Source organism: Salvelinus fontinalis, chromosome 16 (assembly GCF_029448725.1).
Source record: "Salvelinus fontinalis isolate EN_2023a chromosome 16, ASM2944872v1, whole genome shotgun sequence".
Classification (NCBI taxonomy): domain Eukaryota; kingdom Metazoa; phylum Chordata; class Actinopteri; order Salmoniformes; family Salmonidae; genus Salvelinus; species Salvelinus fontinalis.
The window spans coordinates 36623326-36642564 of NC_074680.1; the positions used below are offsets into that span (position 1 = coordinate 36623326).

Consider the following 19239-nt stretch of genomic DNA (forward strand, 5'->3'; position numbering starts at 1 on the left):
AGCTCTCTAGGAACATGGTTGGATTGTAATCTACAGGAGGGTAGCTCTCAAGGAACATGGTTGGAGAGCCAGTAAAACCAAGATGTCCTTCCAGGACCTCAAATTGAAATGTGTCAGATTTTATTTTTAAGTCTCTCTCCCCAGCTATCATTGTAAAAACACGTGAAACAGTCTGTTTGTTTATGACCAAACGTGTCCTTCCTGAATGGACTACCATCATCAGCACAGAGGGCATGTCTCAAATGGCACCCTATTCCCTTTTAGTGCACAACCTTTTTACCAGGGTCCATATTAGGTTATAGAGAGAGTAGGGAGCCATTTGGGAGGCATGCTGAACGTGTTCCACGTGCTGGACCGTTCCTACCATAGCAGATTATGTCCTTGTGAACTTCACATGACATGTATCCTTGGAAAGGGGGATTTTCTGTGACAGGGAATTAAAGAGGGAACCAAAAGGTGGACAGGTACTGCACGTATAACAGCTGTAGTAAGACCTGGAACAGAGCCTGTAGAGAAACCATTCTACCCTTTCTCACACAGGTCAGGGTCAGGAAAGACACACACACACACACACACACACACACACACACACACACACACACAGGTCAGCGTCAGTAAAGACACACAGGTCAGCGTCAGTAAAGACACACAGGACCAAAAAACGATACCGATTAATCGGCCGATTTTTTTCTTTCTTTGTAATAATGACAATTACAACAATACTGAATGAACACTTTTATTTTAACTTAATATAATAGATCAATAAAATCAATTTTGCCTCAAATAAATAATGAAACATGTTCAATTTGGTTTAAATAATGCAACAACAAAGTGTTGGAGAAGAAAGTAAAAGTGCAATATGTGCCATGTAAGAAAGCTAACGTTTAAGTTCCTTGCTCAGAACATGAGAACATATGAAAGCTGGTGGTTCCTTTTAACATGAGTCTTCAATATTCCCAGGTAAGAAGTTTTAGGTTGTAGTTATTATAGGACTATTTATCTCTATACCATTCGTATTTCATATACCTTTGACTATTGGATGTTCTTATAGGCACTTTAGTATTGCCAGTGTAACAGTATAGCGTCCGTTCCTCTCCTCGCCCCTACCTGGGCTCGAACCAGGAACACATCGACAACAGCCACCCTCGAAGCACCGTTACCCATCGCTCAACAAAAGCTGCGGCCCTTGCAGAGCAAGGGGAGCAACTACTTCAAGGTCTCAGAGCGAGTTACATCACCGATTGAAACGCAAGGTTCACGCCCGGGTATGGGCGAGGGGACGGACATGAAGTTAAACTGTTACACGTGCACCCCGCTAACTAGCTAGCCATTTCACATCGGTTACACCAGCCTAATCTCGGGAGTTGATAGGCTTGAAGTCATAAACAGCTCAATGCTTGAAGCACAGGGAAGAGCTACTGGTAAACGCACAAAAGTGCTGTTTGAATGAATGCTTATGAGCCTGCTGCTGCCTACCACCACTCAGTCAGACTGCTCTATCAAATATCAAAGCATAGACTTAATTATAACATAATAACACACAGAAAATACTGTCACAACTTCCGCCGAAGTCGGTCCCTCTCCTTGTTCGGGTGGTGTTCTGCGGTCGACGTCACCGACTTTCTAGCCATCATTGATCCATTTTTCATTTTCCATTGGTTTTGTCTTGTCTTCCTACACACCTGGCTCCAGTCCCATTCATTATATGTTGTGTATTTAACCCTCTGTTTCCCCTCATGTCCTTGTCAGAGATTGTTTGTTGGTTCCTCTGGGAGCCGGGTTGGTTCCTCTGGGAATCGAGGCAGCAGGCAGGGCGCTCTGGCGTCACCCCAGGTGAGCCGGCACCATTCTCACCTAGAGTCCTCTGTTGCACATGTTTGTGTCTGTCACTTTTCCTGAGTTTTCCCCATATTCCCAGCATAAGGCGCTCATAGATTGAGGCGCGGCTGGGAATTTTATTGATAGAGCGTTAGCTCATAGTTTAGGGACCCCCATTTTTCCTGTGGATGTGCCCATCGCCGTTCACGCCTTAGATAGTCGACCATTAGGGTCAGGGGTGATTAGGGAGGTCACCGCGCCTTTCAGTATGGTGACGCAGGGTGGTCATACGGAGAGAATTAGTCTCTTCCTCATTGACTCTCCTGCGTTTCCCATGGTGCTGGGCCTACCCTGGTTAGCCTGCCATAACCCCACTGTTTCTTGGCCACAGAGAGCTCTCACGGGGTGGTCGCGAGAGTGCTCAGGTAGGTGTTTAGGGGTTTTCCGTTGGTGCTACTACAGTGGAATGTCCAGACCAGGTCTCCACCGTGCGCATTCCCCCTGAATATGCCGATTTGGATCTCTCCTTCTCCAAAAAGAAGGCGACTCAATTATCCCCTCATCAACGGGGCGATTGTGTGATAGACCTCCTGGTAGACGCTGCACTTCCCAAGAGTCAAGTGTATCACCTCTCACAGGCGAAGACGGAGGCTATAGAAACATATGTCTCCGAATCCCTGCGTCAGGGATACATTCGGTCCTCCACTTCACCCGCCTCCTCAAGTTTATTTTTTGTGAGGAAGAAGGATGGGGGTCTGCGCCCGTGTGTTGACTATCGGGGTCTGAATCAGATCACTGTGAGGTATAGTTACCCACTACCGCTCATAGCCACAGCGATAGAGTCAATCCACGGGGCGCGCATCTTCACCAAACTAGATCTCAGGAGCACTTACAACCTGGTGCGTATCCGAGAGGGAGACGAGTGGAAGACGGTTTTCAGTACCACCTCTGGGCACTATGAGTATCTCGTCATGCCGTACGGGTTGATGAATGCGACATCAGTCTTCCAAGCCTTTGTGGATGAGATTTTCAGGGACCTGCACGGGCAAGGTGTGGTGGTGTATATTGATGACATCTTGATATACTGCGCTACACGCGCTGAGCATGTGTCCCTGGTGCGCAAAGTGCTTGATCGTCTGTTGGAGCATGACCTGTACGTCAAGGCTGAGAAGTGCCTGTTCGTCCAACAGTCCGTCTCCTTCCTAGGGTATCACACTTAAACTTCAGTGGTGGAGACGGAGAGTGACCGCATTGCAGCCGTGCGTAATTGGCCGACTCCCACCACGGTAAAGGAGGTGCAGCGGTTCTTAGGGTACGCCAATTACTACCAGAGGTTTATCCGGGGTTTTCGTCAGGTGGCAGCTCCCATTACCTCACTGCTGAAGGGGGGCCCGGTGCGCTTGCAGTGGTCAGCTGAGGCGGACAGGGCTTTAGTCACCTGAGGGCTCTGTTTACCTCGGCTCATGTGCTGGCCCATCGGGATCCCTCTTTGGCGTTCATAGTGGATGTGGACGCGTCCGAGGCTGGGATAGGAGCGGTGCTCTCTTAGCGCTCGGGTACACCACCGAAGCTCCACCCCTATGCCTTTTTCTCGAAGAAGCTCAGCCCGATGGAGCGAAACTATGATGTGGGGGACCGGGAGCTGTTGGCTGTCGTCAAGGCCTTAAAGGCGTGGAGACATTGGCTTGAGGGGGCTAAACACCCTTTTCTCATCTGGACTGAACACCGTAATCTGGAGTACATCCGGGCGGCGAGGAGACTGAACCCTCGTCAGGCAAGGTGGGCCATGTTTTTCACCCGTTTTGTATTTACCCTTTCATACAGACCAGGCTCTCAAAATGTTAAGACAGACGCATTGTCCCGGCTGTATGACACAGAGGAGCGGCCCATGGATCCCACCCCCATACTCCCGGCCTCTTGCCTGGTGGCACCGGTAGTGCCCCAGTTCACTTCAAGGGTCTGGAAGGCGTTCATGGAACGTCTGGGGGTCTCGGTTAGCCTTACCTCAGGTTTTCACCCCGAGAGTAACGGGCAGGCGGCGAGAGTAAACCAGGATGTGGGTAGGTTTCTGAGATCCTATTGCCAAGACCGGCCGGGGGAGTGGGTAGCGTTCGTGCCCTGGGCAGAGATGGCCCCGAACTCGCTCTGCCACTCCTCCACAAACCTCACCCCCTTCCAGTGTGTATTGGGGTATCAGCCGGTTCTGGTTCCTTGGCATCAGAGTCAGACCGAGGCTCCTGCGGTGGACGACTGGTTCCGGCGCGCGGAGGAGACATGGGACGCTGCTCATGTCCACCTTCACCGCGCCGTGCTGCGGGCGCAGACGTCACCGCAGTGAGGCCCAGTGTTCGCACCAGGGGATCGGGTCTGGCTCTCGACCCGAAACCTTCCCCTTCGCCTGCCCTTCCGGAAGCTGGGTCCGTGGTTTGTGGGGCCATTTAAAGTCCTGAGGAGAGTGAACGAGGTATGTTATAGGTTACAGCTTCCCCCCGATTACCGCATTAACCCCTAGTTCCATGTGTCTCTCCTCAGGCCGGTGGTGGCTGGCCCACTCCAGGAATCTGAGGTGCGGGAGGTTCCTCCGCCACCCTCTGGACATCGAGGGGGCCCCGGCATACTCCGTTCGTTCCATACTGGATTCGAGACGTCTGGCGAGGGGCCTTCAGTACCTCGTGGACTGGGAGGGTATGGTCCGGAGGAGAGATGCTGGGTTCCGGTGGAAGACGTTTTGGATCCTTCTATACTGCGAGATTTCCAACGTCTCCATCCGGATTGCCCTGGATCGCCCGGTTGGTGCCGACGCGCTGCTGGAGCCGCTGTTGCATATACCCTGACTCTGCATGCAATTAACGCAAGAGAAGTGACACAATTTCCCTAGTTTAATATTGCCTGCTAACATGGATTTCTTTTAACTAAATATGCAGGTTTTAAAAAATATACCTCTGTGTATTGATTTTAAGAAAGGCATTGATGTTTATGGTTAGGTACATTCGTGCAACGATTGTGCTTTTTCGCAAATGCGCTTTTGTTAAATCATCCCCCGTTTGGCGAAGTTGGTCTTCACACAGTTCGCAACGAGCCAGGCGGCCCAAACTGCTGCATATAGCCTGACTCTGTTGCACAGAACGCAAGAGAAGTGACACAATTTCCCTAGTTAAAATAAATTAATGTTAGCAGGCAATATTAATTAAATATGCAGGTTTAAAAATATATACTTGTGTATTGATTTTAAGAAAGGTGTTGATGTTTATTGTTAGTTACACATTGGTGCAACGACAGTGCTTTTTTTGCGAATGAGCTTGTTAAATCACCCGTTTGGCGAAGTAGGCTATGATTCAATGATAAATTAACAGGCACCGCATCGATTATATGCAACGCAGGACAAGCTAGATAAATAAGTAATATCATCAACCATGTGTAGTTAACTAGTGATTATGTTAAGATTGATTGTTTTTTATAAGATACGTTTAATGCTAGCTAGCACCTTACCTTGGCTCATTGCTGCACTCGTATAACAGGTAGTCAGCCTGACACACAGTCTCCTCGTGGAGTGCAATGTAATCGGCCATGATCGGTGTCCAAAAATGCAGATTACCGATTGTTATGAAAACTTGAAATCGGCCCTAATTAAATCGGCCATTCCGATTAATCGGTCGACCTCTAAAAGACACACAGGTCAGCGACAGTAAAGACACACAACTCAGCGTCAGTAAAGACACACAGGTCAGCGTCAGTAAAGACACACACACAGGTCAGCGTCAGTAAAGACACACACACAGGTCAGCGTCAGTAAAGACACACACACAGGTCAGCGTCAGTAAAGACACACAGGTCAGCGTCAGTAAAGACACACAGGTCAGCGTCAGTAAAGACACACAGGTCAGCGTCAGTAAAGCAATACTCTCTGAAGCGTCAGACAGTGTGTTTTCCTCTCCTTTCGTCTTACCCTTCTCTTTCCCTTGCTTTTATCAAAGACAAAGAACAAAGAGCCAGACTGGGGATATTTAATATCTTCCATTTCAAAGAGCAGCTTGTAATAATCAGGATGCTGTTAGCAATACTAACTGATGGTCTTCCGTTTATTATCTCATTCCATTAGGTTTCTCTTTAGTCGAGACATGGCAGAGGGAATATACTGTACATACATATACTGTACATACATATACTGTACATACATATACTATACATACATATGATGCACTCAGAGAGCATTCTGGGGAGAGTGAGATTGAGAGTGAGATTTTAAAGCCTACGTTTGCATGCTGAGCTTTACATGAATTCCCTTTGCCCATGATGCACTACTTTTTAATTCCCCCCACTCCTCCTCTAACACACACAGGCACATACAGGACAGTAGACACATCAACATGTGGTGTGCCTCCCTCCCTCCGAGACACTGAGCCAGTGAGCCTCGGAGCCACACCTGTTCTGGTTGTTGTAGCGAGGTGAGTCAGCACGGGAAAACAGGGTGTGTGCAGTGCCCCAGGTTGTTTCACGTGGCTTCGCTCATTCACACCCACACATGTTCCTACTGTAACAGTCCAGGTGACTATCCAGTACCCGCTGCAAAACACACGGCCACTGAGCTGACCTGAGAGAGTCAATTGCAATTCCATTGCAATTTGAGCAATTCTAAGAAATTGAATTGAAATGGAATTGGTCCCAAACCTGATCCAAATTTGTCTTGTCATTTGACTGGTATTGCTGATGCCTATGACAGATGTCTAATTAACAATGCCTATAACAAACATTATTACTAGGCTATTACAGTGTAGTATTGCATGGATTACTGAAAGAAAGTTTGAGAGAAAACCTAAAACAATGTTTGAACAAATACAACTCACGATGTGCAGAATCAGATTAAGTGATAATCTTGAGAACCCAAAGTGTACTTCAACTTTAGACAACATACCAGGCTGATTGTTGCCCTTAAAGCAAAACCCGATACGCTCAACATGTTCAAGAAGTAATTGTTGGATTCTACGTAGCTAGAGCTTTTTACACATATTGGATCCAGATGTCCAGAAGGGCCATGAGTTGCGCTGCAACCCCTCACATGAATCTGAGAACATCTGGCAATTAAAAGACCTGAACAATCACAGGATGTTCGTGGTCTTTATTGGTCTACTGACAGGCAGTACAGTTTGATATTGTCTCCAGAGCTCAGCTGAGACAAACGTCTGATTGCTGAACACACAACAGTAAAGATGACTCTCTCTCTCTCTGTTATTGCTCACCATTGGGGATTCCGATAAAAGCAGACACTTAGGGAAACATACTGTCCACAGTAGTTCCTCTATCTGATTATTTTAAATGTTTTTAGCTGAATGATTGGATTGCATTGTGCACTGGCAGTATGGGACTGGTTTCCTGGACCAAGATGAAGCCTATTCCTGTTCCTACAAGAACTTTCAAGGGAGTTGATTTGCCATTAAACTGGAACCAGGAAACTGGCTTTTGATGGCCGCTCGAAGACAAACTCAATGCTCCATGAACAGCAGAATAGGGCTACAGACAGACAGGGAAAGGAGCAGCAACATGGGAGGCCTACAGACAATGAAGGGGAGAAAGGAAAGACAGCCCAGTGGTCAGTCAGAGATGATGTAGTTTAGTCCAGTCATTAGAGACAGACTTTAGAACAGATGTTGAACAACCTGCTGCTGCTTATCCATCCACTGGGCCAAACCTACAGATACACATACCGTCAGATATAGACAGGCACACTGCATGGTATCCAGTAAGAATGTCTGTTCATCAAGTGTGTAGGGACCATTTGGTCTGAGCATCCATTTTGCCAATAACAAAACAAAGTCTGCAACAAAACATTATTCTAAACTTATGGATAGATCTCCACTTAGTCCAGGGCTGTCAGACTCAGGACAATAATACAATAACAATGTTCTGCCACAATAACATTCATGTTTGACCGTCCTGTAGATAAACCAAGCTATAGAACAATCAGTCTCTACAACTTAACTGTCACGTAGAAGATGTTATAATCTGAACCCATTCAGTATGATTCATGTACAATACGCATAACAAGCTGATGAATAATGACAGGGAATGAACATGCATCAAGCTGCCTTCTCAGTGTCATCAACAAGTTGCACAACCATCTGAAAAATGTTACCCCAGCATAGCGGAGTTATTCAGCGTGTTCTACAGATAGCAAGACATGAGTTCCACCCGTGCTCTCCCCGCTTTGCACGGGATGTCCAAGTTGAGATACCAAAGAGCTGAAGTTAAGACAGCCAGACAGCAGACACTGTGATTACAACCATGGTGATGCACCTTTATTATGATGATGTGGAATGTAGAAACAAGTCCCAATTCATCTCCAGTCAATGTGTTTATTTATTCATGTTTTAAATTCCCCATTATACTACTATGAACATGTACCGGTGTCTTCATTCCAAATAGCACCCTACTCCCTACATAGTGCACTGCCTATGGCCCCTTGTCTAAAGTAGTGCCCTATATAGGGAAAAGGGTGCCATTTGTGACACCAAATACGTGAAGCAGGGTTCTAACAGGAAAGACTGGGTTCACTAGGCTGGGCTAACCCATACAGAGAGCAGACTTGCTATCCCCTGAGGTTTCCCCATCACATGCCTGTCTCTGTCTGCTAATGACAGGCGAACCACAGCCAGAGCCAAGCTCCCACTCCCAGCCTCATGATGTACTGAACTCTATCCACCATAGGCATTTCACTGCCAGAAGCCCATGCCAAGGTTTGAGATTGGGCGCACGAATAAAACACAAGAGCACTATATGTTTTGTGGGCCTTTCTTTTATTAGTATTTTTGAATGTTGAATACTTGCACTTTAATTTTTTTTGCCCCCTTACTACCTCTGACTTTACTGATAGCTATTGCAATTGCTTGGCATCCGACCGCAAAGGCGCTACAGAGCGTAGTGTGGACGGCCCAGTACATCACTGGGCCCGAGCTCCCTGCCATACAGGACCTCTATACCAGGCGGTGTCAGAGGAAGGCCCTAAAAATTGTCAATGACTCCAGCCACCCAAGTCATAGACTGTTCTCTCTGCTACCACACGGCAAGTGGTACCGATGCACCAAGTCTGAAACTAACAGGACACTGAACAGCTTCTACCCCAAAGCCGTAAGACTGATAAATAGTTAGTTAAACAGTTTACCAAATAGCTGGCTGGACTATCTCCATTGACCCTTTTTGCACTCACTTTTTTTGACTCAACAAATACGCTGCTGCTACTATTTATTATCTATCCTGTTGCAAAGTCACTTTATTCTTCGTTATACATATATCTATCTACACACATATCTACCTCAATTACCTTGTACTCCTGCACATCGACTCAGTACTGATACCCCGTGTACAGTATATAGCCAAATTATCGTTACTCATTGTATATCTATTATTATGTGTTTTACTTTTCTATTATTTCCAAAAATTTCTTTCTCTCTGCATTGTTGGAAATGGCCTGTAATTATGCAATTCACTATTAGTCTACACCTGTTTTTTACAAAGCATGTGACAAATAACATTTGATTTGACTTTGATTGAGGAAAAATGTACTTACTATGACTGCGAAATGTGGTTGTCCCACCTAGCTATCTTAAGATGAATACACTAACTGTTAGTCACTCTGGATAAGAGCGTCTTCTAAATTACTAAAATATAAAAAAATATACCGTACCAGTCAAAGGTTTGGACACAGCTGTTAACTGAAATGCATTCCAGGTGACTACTTCATGAAGCTGGTTGAGAGAATGCCAAGAGTGTGCAAAGCTGTCATCAAGTCAAAGGGTGGCAACTGACGAATCTCAAATATAAAATATATTGTGATTGGTTTAACACTTTTTTGGTTACTACATGATTCCATATGTGTTTTTCATAGTTTTGATGTCTTCACTATTACTCTACAATGTAGAAAATAATATGCATGAAGAAAAACCCTTGAAAATGTAGGTGTGTTCAAACTTTTGACTGGTACTGTGTGTGTGTGTGTGTGTGTGTGTGTGTGTGTGTGTGTGTGTGTGTGTGTGTGTGTGTGTGTGTGTGTGTGTGTGTGTGTGTGTGTGTGTGTGTGTGTGTGTGTGTGTGTGTGTGTGTGTGATATATACAGCTGAAGTCGGATGTTTACATACACCTTAGCCAAATACATTAAAACTCAGTTTTTCACAATTCCTGACATTTAATCCTAGTAAAAATTCCCTTTCTTAGTTCAGTTAGGATCACCACTTTATTTGAAGAATGTGAAATGTCAGAATAATAGTAGAGAGAATTATTTATTTCAGCTTTTATTTCTTTCATCACATTCCCAGTGGGTCAGAAGTTTACATACACTCAATTAGTATTTGGTAGCATTGCCTTTAACATGTTTAACTTGGGTCAAATGTTTAGGGTAGCCTTCCACAAGCTTCCCACAATAAGTTGGGTGAATTTCGGCCTATTCCTCCTGGCAGAGCTGGTGTAACTGAGTCAGGTTTGTAGGCCTCCTTACACGCACGCGCTTTTTCAGTTCTGCCCACACATTTTCTATAGGAGTGAGGTCAGGGCTTTGTGAAGGCCACTCCAATACCTTGACTTTGTTGTCCTTAAGCCATATTGCCACAACTTCAGAAGCATGCTTGGAGTTCATTGTCCATTTGGAAAACCCATTTGCGACCAAGCTTTAACTTCCTGACTGATGTCTTGAGATGTTGCTTCAATATATCCACATAACTTTCCTCCCTCATGATGCCATCTAGTTTTTGAAGTGCACCATTCCCTCCTGCAGCAAAGCACCCCCACAACATGATGCTGCCACCCCCATGCTTCACGGCTGGGATGGTGTTCTTTGGCTTGCAAGCCTCCCCCTTTAACCTCCAAACATAACGTCGGTCATTACGGCCAATAAGTTCTATTTTTGTTTAATCAGACCAGAGGAAATTTCCCCAAAAAGTACGATCTTTGTCCCCATGTGCAGTTACAAACCGTAGTCTGGCTTATTTTATGGTGGTTTTGGAGCAGTGGCTTCTTCCTTGCTGAGCAGCCTTTCAGGTTATGTCGATATAGACCTCGCTTTACTGTGGATACTGATACTTTTGTACCTGTTACCTCCAGCATCTTCACAAGGTCCTTTGCTGTTGTTCTGGGATTGATTTGCACTTTTCGCACCAAAGTACATTAATCTATAGGAGACAGAACGCGTCTCCTTCCTGAGCGGTATGACAGCTGCATGGTCCCATGGGATTTATACTTGCGTACTATTGCTTGTACAGATGAACGTGGTACCTTCAGGTGTTTGGAAATTGCTCCCAAGGATGAACCAGACTTGTGGAGGTCTACAATCTTTTTTCTGAGGTCTTGGCTGATTTGTTTTGATTTCCCCATGATGTCAAGCAAAGAGGCACTGAGTTTGAAGGTAGGCCTTGAAATACATCCACAGGTACACCTCCAATTGACTCAAATTATGTAAATTAGCCTATCAGAAGCTTCGACAGCCATGACATCATTTTCTGGAATTTTCCAAGCTGTTTAAAGGCACAGTCAACTTAGTGTATGTAAACTTCTGACCCACTAGAATTGTGATACAGTGAATTTATAAGTGAAATAATCTGTCTGTACACAAATGTTTGAAAAATTACTTGTGTCATGCACAAAGAGTTGTTTTTGGAGTGGTTGAAAAACGAGTTCCAATGACTCCAACCTAAGTTCATGTAAACTTCCGACTTCAACTGTACACTACCGTTCAAAAGTTTGGGGTCACTTAGAAATGTCCTTGCTTTCCATGAAAACATACATGAAATGAGCAAAATGAATAGGAAATATAGTCAAGATGTTTACAAGGTTATAAATAATGATTCTTAATTGAAATAATAATTGTGTCCTTCAAACTTTGCTTTTGTCAAAGAATCCTCCATTTGCAGCAATTACAGCCTTGCAGACCTTTGGCATTGTAGTTGTCAATTTGTTGAGGTAATCTGAAGAGATTTCACCCCATGCTTCCTGAAGCACATCCCACAAGTTGGATTGGCTTTATGGGCACTTCTTACGTACCATATGGTCAAGCTGCTCCCACAACAGCTCAATAAGGTTGAGATCCATTGACTGTGCTGGATACTCCATTATAGACAGAATATCAGCTGACTCCTTCTTCCCTAAATAGTTCTCGCATAGTTTGGAGCTGTGCTTTGGGTCAATGTCCTGTTGTAGGAGGAAATTGGCTCCAATTAAGCGCCATCCACAGGGTATGGCATGACGTTGCAAAATGGAGTGACAGCCGTCTTTCTTCAAGATCCATTTAACCCTGTAAAAATCTCCTACCTTACCACCACCAAAGAAACCCCAGACCATCACATTGCCTCCACCATGCTTGACAGATGGCGTCAAGCACTCCTCCAGCATCTTTTCATTTCTTCTGCATCTCACGAATGTTCTTCTTTGTGATCCGAACACCTCAAACTTAGATTCGTCTGTCCGTAACACTTTTTTCCCAATCTTCCTCTGTCTAGTGTCTGTGTTCTTTTGCCCATCTTAATCTTTTATTTTTATTGGCCAGTCTGAGATATTACTTTTTCTTTGCAACTCTGCCTAGAAGGCCAGCATCCTGGAGTTGCGTCTTCCCTGTTGACGTTGAGACTGGTGTTTTGCGGGTACTATTTAATGAGGCTGCCAGTTGAGGACTTGTGAGGCGTCTGCTTCTCAAAATAGACACTCTAATGTACCTCTCTTCTTACTCAGTTGTGCACCGAGGCCTCCCACTCCTCTTTCAAATCTGGTTGGAGCCAATTTGCGCTGTTCTGTGAAGGGAGTATTACAAGGCGTTGTACGAGATCTTTAGTTCCTTGGCAATTTCTCGCATGGAATAGCCTTCATTTCTCAGGACAAGAATAGACTGACGAGTTTCAGAAGAAAGTTCTTTGTTTCTGGCCATTTGGAGCCTGTAATCGAACCCACAAATGCTGATGCTCCAGACACTCAACTAGTCTAAAGAAGGACAGTTTTATTGCTTCTTTAATCAGAACAACAGTTTTCAACTGTGTTAATTTAATTGCAAAAGGGTTCTCTAATGATCAATTAGCCTTTTAAAATTATAAACTTGGATTAGCTAACACAACGTGCCATTGGAACACAGGAGTGGTGTACGCCTATGTAGATATTCAAAAAATATTTAATTAATCAGGGGTTTCCAGCTACAACAGTCATTTACAACATTAACTATGTCTACACTGTATTTCTGATCAATTTGATGTTATTTTAATGGACAAAAATATTGCTTTTCTTTCAAAAACAAGCACATTTCTAAGGACCCCAAACTTTTGAACGGTAGTGTATATATATATATATATATATATATATATATATATATATATATATATATATATATATATATATATATATTTATGTATTTATTTATGGGGCCAGCACCGGTAGAGAAATGTAAGATGTGCTTACCTATCATCACCTAAACAATCTTCATCTATGTTCTGATTGATGGGGATTCATACATGTGAATGATTTACATTTGCACTGCAGGTAATCTAATCAATCGATCCTACCCGAAAAAAAAGCATTTATCAGTCATCTTAAATAATGTGGGTGAATATATATGAAGCTCAGACCCCTGTGATGTCAACACCATCAACATGAATGTAATGATAACCCGGGTACTGAGGAAGCCTGTTGCATAGTGCATTGAGCACAGCACAGCCCTCCTGTTAGAAGCCAGACCTTTTAAGTGGTCAAACAGCATTGCGAAACCCAAGACAATCCATTTAGGCTTTTACATAAGAGAGAGAAGTCAGCGCAGGCTGACCTGTCCAGTTCAACGAGATCAGTCAATCAGACCATGGAATGCGTTTTACGTAATGAACCCAGCAAGTCCCCTGATCGATTTAATCTCTGTCAATATGTTATCAAAAGGAGGCTAAGTGTGTCTATTTAGAACTCGTCGGTCGGCGCAACAGTAGATACTAGATTTATAAAACACACACATTTTAGCATGTGACCTATTCACTCACTGCATGGATGGAAAACTAGCTCATCTTATTGTCAGATCACATTATAATGGAGATGATCTGGACACCATCATTGGAACCACTTGGTGAGGAAAGGAAACAAGGACAGAAATAGACATGCATGTGTGTCGGAGGTAATAGGGGGGCAATTTCCTATTCACTGGATCTGAAAACCACCCAGGGCTGCATCCCAAATGGAACCATTTTCCCTATATAGTGTACTACTTTCGATCAGTGCCCATAGGGAATCGCGTACCATTTGGGACGCAGACCAGGTCATATAGCCTAGCTAGCGACATGTGTGTTACATTTTGGTTAGAGTCGGGAACATTTGGAATTGATTTTGGTCGCTCGGTCGGAGCTGTTTTGGTGCTCTCCTGACAGAATGCCATTGGGATCAGATCACTCAGACTGCAGAGTGGAGCAGAGTGGAGCACTGAGGGTCTAGAGAGTTGCTAAGATCAATATTAGCAGGGTGCTGACAGGCCAATCGGCTCTTAGTTCCCCTGGGCTCTGATAGAAGGGTCAAAGGTCAAGCCAATAGGGGGATGCCTCCAGCCCTCTTCCATCCCACTCATGAAATAACCAGAGGCAGACAGTCCCTGCAGGAATGCAGTTACACGGACGGACGGACGGACGGGCGGACGGGCGGGCGGACGGACGGACGGACGGACGGACGGACGGACAGACAGACAGACAGAACGGCTGGTTTAGATGCCTCTGATGACAACCACACATATACACACTCTTCCCCATCCCAGACTTGATCCCTTCCTCTCATTCAGCCATATCTGAGCTAACTCCCAATTTTCTAAACTCATCCTTTTCCACAGGACCCTGGATACCCACTGCTCTCCTCCCTTGTTGCCAGGGCTGTTTCTGATTCAGAGTCCTGCCTGCATTACATGTGCTAATCCAGCGGGATGAGTCGCTGGGATTGAACAAGGACCAGTGTGAGTAATGAGTTTTTATAGGCTAAGCTTCGGGCTGCATGGGTCCCCCAGCTGTGGGAATCTCTGGGCAGTGTGTGTGTGTGTGTGTGTTGGGGGTAAACAGTAGTGACCGAGCTGCTTCATACAGGGGCTAAGCATCTAACAACATCCATTCAGCCATCCATCCCCTTGGAAACGGATGCAACATTGAGCAGATAAGGAGGTGACAGTATATTCAAATCAGGACACGGCCAAAAACCAACTGCCCCGTGCCCTCACTCTTCATAGAAAAATAGCGATAGGGAAACTACTAACTCAGAACTGTCAGGGGTATTAATTAACACAAGGCCAAAGTTCTTGGCCACATTGACCTTTCTCACAGCCTATCTCTAGTACTGTTAGAAAAACTCCACCTCCAACTCAAACACACAGAGTCATGGTGAATGGCAGACCAGAGTCCCAGTCACAAACAGAACAATGCTAAAACCCACAGTAACACCCGGAAATCCAAAAAACAGTAACCCTCAAACGGTGCAGCGGTATACTTATGATAAACAATCTGACGTGCTGTCTGTGTGTGTGTTTGTTGGCATACCCTAGGAAGAAATGCATACGAGTCTCATTGCAGTTTTTTTGTTCAGGGCTCCCTGCATTCCCAGCTCCCACCACACAGAGACAGAAGGAGTGTTGTTTCCCCTGAATTATGACAGACCCATTCTGAGCACATAGCTGCCTAAATACAGAGGGAGTAAAAGGGAGTAGAATTCCACTGTGCCAGTAGTACACTACTTATGCTTCCCTTCCAGTTAGTTGTCCATAGTGAAACAGAAACATCCACAGATTTCCACTAAGATCCATTACTGTGCTAGTGTTGTTGTTCCCCTGTTGAATAACATACAGCCAGAAGTCTTGTAATGCTTTCATTTAAATTTTTTTAAACAATCTTACCTTTTTACACAACAGCAATAGATCCTCTTATATGGGTAAACATCCTCGTTATAAAGTCCAGTCCAGGCAGCGAAACAAGCTCCACAGAACAGAGTGAGTCCTGCTCTGCTCTCTGTTCTGCTCTCTACAGGCAGGCAGCCAGCGCTACTAGAGACCAGATGACCGAGAATGTGAGAAGAGCTGAAGACAGAGCTTCCTATGTCTCCAGCAGTGAGATCACCACAATCACAGTCCAGGAAAGGAGAGAAACACATCCAGCTCCAGCCTCATTCAGCAGAACAGCCCGGAACAGAAAGACCTCCTCAGCATGGACATAGCATTGTGACATCCACGGGTTGAGTCAGTGAAGCGTGGTCACTGAACTGTAGCTGTAGTCGAGCCAACTCCTCTGTCTGCAGATAAATACACAGCCTCACAGTCAGTCGCAAACTATGTATCACACAGAACAGTTTCTCTATTCTACAGAAACACTTGGACCTATCAATCTATCCAAGTCTAACTCACTGTAATCCAGTAAAGTCTCCCCACTTAAATGATCTCTGGAAGTGACTACACTGAGACAGCACACAGGCCGTCAGTCCACACTGCTCTGAGCCTATGGACAGAGACACACAAACCCACTGATGTTGGCTTCTGCTGCTGCTGCAGTCAGCCAGCCCTCATCCCTATGCCATGCCACACCCCCCAGTGCCCAGCGTGTTTCAATTGGAGGGAGTCAGAGCTGGGCTCCTCCCACTGCTCTCAGCTTTCTTTCTGTTCCACTTAGAGAAGTGAGTGAGTGAGTGAGTGAGTGAGTGAGTGAGTGAGTGAGTGAGTGAGTGAGTGAGTGAGTGAGTGAGTGAGTGAGTGAGTGAGTGAGTGAGTGAGTGAGTGAGTGAGTGAGTGAGTGAGTGAGTGAGTGAGTGAGTGAGTGTGTGTGTGTGTGTGTGTGTGTGTGTGTGTGTGTGTGTGTGTGTGTGTGTGTGAAGGTGTGTGTGTGAAGGTGTGTGTGTGAAGGTGTGTGTGTGAAGGTGTGTGTGTAGGTGGGAGTGTGTGAAGGTGTGTGTGTAGGTGGGAGTGTTTCCTGCTCTATTGAAAGATCAATACTCTTAGTGACATGGACCATCTGTATCCATATTGGGTTACACTAGCAGGAGCTCTATTGTAGAAGATCGACTCATCACACACCCTAACATATTATCTATCACTAACAATCAATCACTTCACAGACTAGGCCAACGTAACTTACATTGCGCTACAATGGCTGGATCTGTCGTCCTGCCTTCCATCCACCAGACAGACAGAGTTCATGTCCTATCATTTTCTCAGAATACTAAGCTATTAAGGGAGTGATGAGGGCTTTCCTAACCAAGAACAGATCACATTACACTCCCTTCCCCTTACTGTTTGACACACACACACGACAGACAGACAGACAGACAGACAGACAGACAGACCAGAGACACACACGATAGACACACACACACACACATACTGTATCTGCCTCTGAGGCAATCCTTTCAATCTGCTTTAAGACTCAATTTCCCACCAACCACCACCAGTACAGCAGGTAACCTAGCAGTTAAAACTTCTTATGGCTGCAATCCCGTTAACGGGATCGATATGACAACAGCCAGTGAATGTGCAGGGCACCAAATTCAAACAACAGGAATCTCATAATTAAAATTCCTCAAGCATACAAGTATTTCACACCATTTTAAAGATGCACTTCTTGTCAATCCCACCACAGTGTCCGATTTCAAAAAGGCTTTACAGCGAAAGCACCACAAACGATTATGTTAGGTCACCGCAAAATCACAGAAAAACACAGCCATTTTTCCAGCCAAAGACAGGAGTCACAAAAAGCAGAAATAGAGATAAAACGAATCACTAACCTTTGATGATCTTCATCAGATGACACTCTTAGGACTTCATGTTACACAATACATATATGTTTTGTTCGATAAAGTTCATATTTATATCCAAAAACCTCAGTTTACATTGGCGCCATGTTCAGAAATGCCTCCAAAATATCCGGAGAAATTGCAGAGTCACATCAAATAACATAAATACTCATCATAAACTTTGATGAAAGATACATGTTTTATATAGAATTAAAGATACACTTGTTCTTAATGCAACCGCTGTGTCAGATTTCAAAAAGCTTTACGGCAAAAGCACAATATTCAATAATCTGAGAACAGCATTCAGCCACAAAAGGAAGCCATACAGTTACCCGCCAAATTGTGCAGTCAACAAAACTCGTAAATAGCATTATAAATCTTGACTTACCTTTGCTGATCTTTGTCGGAATGCACTCCCAGGACTCCCACAAGAAATGTTTGTTTGGTTCGGTAATGTCCATAATTTATGTCCAAATAGCTATTTTTGTTAGCGTGTTTGGTAAACAAATCCAAAGTCAGGAAGCGCGTTCACTTAAAACAGACGAAATGTCAAAAAGTTCAGTAACAGTCAGTAGAAACATGTCAAACGATGTATTGAATCAATCTTTAGGATGTTTTTAACATAAATCATCAATAACGTTCCAACCGGAGAATTCCATTGACTTCAGATGTGCGATGGAACAGAGCTCCCTCTCATGTGAACGTGCATGGTCAGAGCATGGTCAGCTCATGGTAGACCTGACTAATTCCTGTCTCCTTCGGCCCCACTTCACAGTAGAAGCATCAGACAAGGTTCTACAGACTGTTGACATCTAGTGGAAGCCGTAGGAAGCGCAAACTGATCCATATCCCACTGTGTATTCGATAGGTGATGAGTTGAAAATCGACCAACCTCAGATTTCCCACTTCCTGTTTGGATTTCTTCTCAGGTGTTTGCCTGCCATATGAGTTCTGTTATACCCACAGACATCATTCAAACAGTTTTAGAAACTTCAGAGTGTTTTCTATCCAATAGTAATAATAATATGCATATATTAGCAACTGGGACTGAGGAGCAGGCAGTTTACTCTGGGCACCTTTCATCCAAGCTACTCAATACTGCCCCTGCAGCCATAAGAATTAAGAGTGTTGGGCCAGTAACCGGAAAGGTCGCTGGCTTGAATCCCCGAGCCAGCAAGGCAGAAACATCTAAGTTGATTAAGGCAGCCCCCTGCACCTCTCTGATTCAGAGGGGTTAGGTTAAACGCGGAAGACACATTTCAGTTGAAGGCATTCAGTTCCCTTTCCCAGTGTTTTGACTTACGATTGTGATTTAAGTGGATAATCACCTTTGGGATCATTCTAGATTTTTTCCCCACCCATTTGACTCATATCAATAACAAAAGGAACACAATACTCTACTATACCAATACTCTACTATACACACTGCAATACTACACCCAATATAAGGTGGGGGTATCATTTCAAGCATTTTAGATCTGCAAAACACACAAACTTCCCTGAGGAATACATCTGCAACAGTTGTCTAACGTTGGAGCTGTAAAAAACCTAGCAGTAACCCAATGTTGAGCTTAAAAGGTTACAGCAAGTAACTTTATTGATCCCAAATGGCACCTTGTATAGTCCACTACTTTTGACGAGAGTCCTATGGGCCCTGGTCAAAAGTAGTGCACT

General features: G+C 44.6%; 1 protein-coding gene across 3 annotated transcripts in view; it reads right to left on the reverse strand.

Annotated features, from left to right (window-relative positions):
- Positions 1 to 19239, reverse strand: part of daam1a (dishevelled associated activator of morphogenesis 1a) — a 112183-nt gene that overhangs the window by 82669 nt on the left and 10275 nt on the right. The window contains exon 2 of one of the 3 annotated variants that reach the window (XM_055865260.1): positions 15683 to 16074. The exons of 1 other annotated variant lie outside the window; for it this stretch is intronic. The gene's annotated coding sequence lies outside the window, so the exon portion shown is untranslated. Of the gene's footprint in view, positions 1 to 15682; positions 16321 to 19239 lie in introns of those variants that run through there. One more of the 3 variants, XM_055865261.1, reaches the window with a different exon arrangement.